We start from the raw sequence: 4,057 nt of genomic DNA on the forward strand, positions 1-4,057 counted from the left end.
ATACATATGCTTACAAAGCTGTAAAAAAAATCATTGTAACAAAAAATGACAGACACAATGCGGATTAAAAGGCATAATTTCAGCTTCTCAACGCAGTTGAGGGCTGTTGTAGCCTATAAAGTAGAATAATTTATCCAAAAAAAGTATCTAATAGTAAGTACCCAAAAAAATAAATAAATAGTGCACAAAAATCGGGGAAACACATTTAAAACATTTTTACATAAATAAAATGAAAAAGAGAATATACAAAAATAAAAACCTATAACAAATCCAAAATTCATATTTTTAAATGCATTGCTCTGTTTTTAAATAATATTCTGGAGCTTAGATTTCATGGATTTTCGGAAGATGTTTGACGCTAGCGAAAGATCAGTAATACATTTATTTACTACAGATGCAATATTATAAGAAAATGATCATTTAAAAATTCCTTTTCGTTGTCGGATTTAATGACACGGAGATCAAAGAACTAGAACTTCTTTATCTAGAATTTAAAAAATACATATTTCCGCAAGCTAGGTGCATTTAACTATCTAAAAGGGAGTGAAGAGGGTAAGTTACTTAAACTCATTTGCCTGGTAGAGGTTCTGGATTCCTTCCAGAAAGTTGATTTCTTGCAGCAGCCTCTAACTCCAGTTGCCTGGACAGAGATCTTAATTTTTCCCCAGTAGTTGAGTATATTTAATAATGCTACAGAGGTAAAAGTCCAACTCATTTGTCTGAGATTAAAAAAAAAAAACAATATTTCAGCTAGCTAAGTGCATTTAACTATCTCACAAGGAGTGAAGAGGGTAAGTTACTGAATACGTTCGCTGCCGACCTTGACTGGATTAACTCTTCTCAATAGCCAAATAGATTTTTTTTAACAAACTTACTAATATTAGTGTATATAATCATTTTTAGTTACATCTATTGGTAAGCAATATAAAAAAGGTGTATATTGTTAGTGTTTTGTTGCTGCTTCGCTGCTGGATCACCAAATTCTGTTGTGTCTCTGCTGCTAGGAACAGCAAGGGTTATTTGTGGACTGTATTTTTTATAGCTGAATTAAACAAACAAGTCCATCGTGAACCACTTCTTTATTTAAGAAATGCACTTAATGTGTAAAGAAAGTGGAGGGCTTATTTGACGGCGTTAGCTTGTAATTAACAACAACGTGACTTCGACGCTATCAAAAACGATTCAGGTGTTTTAATTAAAGTAAACCTTAACAGTTAGAAAAGAAAAAATGTCCCCGATCGGAGCCGGCGGCACCAAGAATATTTGTATTATTGCTCACAAAAACCGATGACTCCAATCGAAGTCGTAAATAATAAAATTTTAATTTCAAATTTATTTATTCAAAAACAAGAAAATGAGACATTTTCTTTAGTTGCCTCTAAAACAGAATGTATTTCTACAGAAAATCAGTAAAAAGTTAATAAACAAGTAATCTGCTTAGCTTATTGCTAAATACATATAAATAAAAGTTATGTTATAAAACACAAAAGTTATTGCTTATTTTCAACGAATTATGATACTTATCAAAACATTGTGGACATAAGCTCGGTTTATCGGTGCATTCTTACACCCTATACAGGGTGTTCATTTGAAAACTTCCCACCACGTATTTATCGAAAACCACTGTTAAAAAAAAACGGCGAAATACGTCAAAAGGTTTGTCAAAGGGGACAACTTTCTAACCTAAAATTACTTCACCCCTATCACCCATTGCGCCCCAGGGTCATCCCCTTAAAAATTTTAAATGGCAAGGTGTGTCGAGTAATAGCTTGTTTAAAAGGTCTTTCGAAGTCTTTTATTTTGAAGTTTGATTTTTTTAAATCGTTCGATTCGTTTTCGAGAAAATTAGAAAATCTTTGTTTATCTTAGTTTGTTCAGATAGAAAACAAAAACATGAAAAAGTTTTTATATCAATAAGTGTTCAAAATATTGCCCGTTTTTGGCCAAACAATGATATAGACGATGTTCAAATTCCTGACGGACATTTTCAAAAACATGTTGTGGGATATCATGGTAGCTGTCGATGATGCGTTGACGAAGTTCATCCAAACTTTCAGGTTGGAGAGTAAACACAAAAGGTTTCAAATGACCCCATAGAAAAAAGTGTAACGGCGTTATATCAGGAGATCTAGCAGGCCATTCTATAGGCCCCCTTTGCCCTATCCATTTATCTGGAAACTCGTCGTCTAGCCATTGTCGAACGGGAAAAACATAGTGGAGAGGAGCGCCGTCTTGCTGCAAATATAGTTCACCCTCATCAATTATAGGGTTTCCATCATCATCGATTTGATTTTCAATGGATTCAGTGATAAGCGGATTGATTCCAATATATCCAAATAAATGTCTCCATTTAAATTTCCGTTAATAAATAATGGCCCAATCACTTTATTTCATAAATTGCCTGCCCATACATTAATTTTTTGAGGGTACTGGGTATGCTTTTCTACAAATGCATGAGGATTTTCATTGCTCCAACATCTACAGTTATGCTTATTACCAAATCCATTTAGATAAAATGTGCATTCATCGCTGAAGCAGATATTCTTTACATGAATAGTATTATCATTAATTGCTTCAGTCATTTTTTTACAAAACTCAACTCGCCTATCGAAATCGTCTTCGGTTAACTCTTGCAATATTTTCATTTTGAGTGGATGAAGTTTATGAAGTTTGGTAACTGTGTGAACACAGCCTAATGAAATACCAGTGGCAGCAACAATTTTACGTAGTAGTTGCAAGTATTAGGATTTATTCCAAAATGATCCAAAATTTCAACTTGAGCGGCTTCATCCAAAATTCGCCGATGATCACGTTTTTTATTTGCAACAGATCCAGTTCTTATTAAACAGATCAGTAAACTTAGTAATCAGGTCCAAAACATACCTATGCGAAGTTATCTTCTCTGGATGTCTGGCGTTAACCGTGACGGCAGTTTGCCGAGCACATTGATTTTGGGCACCATAAATTAGAATAATTTCCACTCTTTCGGCTAGTGTGTAAACCATTTTGGAAGTAAAATCTTCAATTCAACAAATAAATTTTCACTATTCCAAGACTGTCACAAATGTAACTGACGGCAAAATAAATTCTTTATTTTCCCTAGCAACTATAAATAACTAAGCAGGTATAACAATAAATACAGTTCGCCCAGGATATCAGTGTTAATGAAAAGAATGCGGAAAAAAATTCAGATAAACAAAGATAACCCTGTACATATAATGTGTCCAGTACATAAATTATTATTTCCTTGTAAAGAAATCAGTCATAATGCTTACACTAGCGTAAAGTCCGTGTTTTCCACCCCAAATATTATACGCTCTTTTTAGGCACGCACCAAAAATTAAAAAATAAATGGATAAATAATAGCACTACTCTCATGCACTTACTAAAGCTTACTGAATTACAAAGATATATATTGTGTGCAAAAAATCATACCACTTATGTTTACTGGTGCCATACGGGACCGCTAGGCTTTAATGGATTAATAACAATTGAGCTAATTTATTAGGAAAAACCCAGATCTTATAAAGACCCTTTATTAAGTAATTTAACAGTTGGGTGTCTACATTATTTAACATTCTTACAATAAATTATCAAGCTGACCAACACACAAACCAATATTGACAGTAATAATGAGAATCCAATCGCCTTTACGAATCCCCTGTAGGGTTATTAACGTCTATTAAATATCCCCATCGGGCTGTCATTAAGCTAATGGGAATAATGGACAGAACGGAAACATATATACTTATTCCCCGTTTCATGTTTTACAGGAAAAAAACCTGGCATATTCCCATGAGCCATCTTGACTTAATGCCCCTCTTTAAATTCACGTTAAGCGGATAAGACCGAATGGATTTCGTATGCTAACTAAAGCGGGATGAGGAGAAGGAGCAGGGTTGCCTGATATCATTGTAATTGAGAGCGGTAAATGACAATTAATATTCATCGAATTTACCCTTGACCACTCCCGGGAGCAGTTCGGTTCGTCCTCGGTGGGCAGAAACTCGACGCATCTAGAGACTTATCGAAGGACCAGGAGTTTAACTTGTTTCGC

The sequence above is a fragment of the Anthonomus grandis genome, chromosome 2, assembly GCF_022605725.1.
Source record: "Anthonomus grandis grandis chromosome 2, icAntGran1.3, whole genome shotgun sequence".
NCBI classification, from domain to species: Eukaryota; Metazoa; Arthropoda; class Insecta; order Coleoptera; family Curculionidae; genus Anthonomus; species Anthonomus grandis.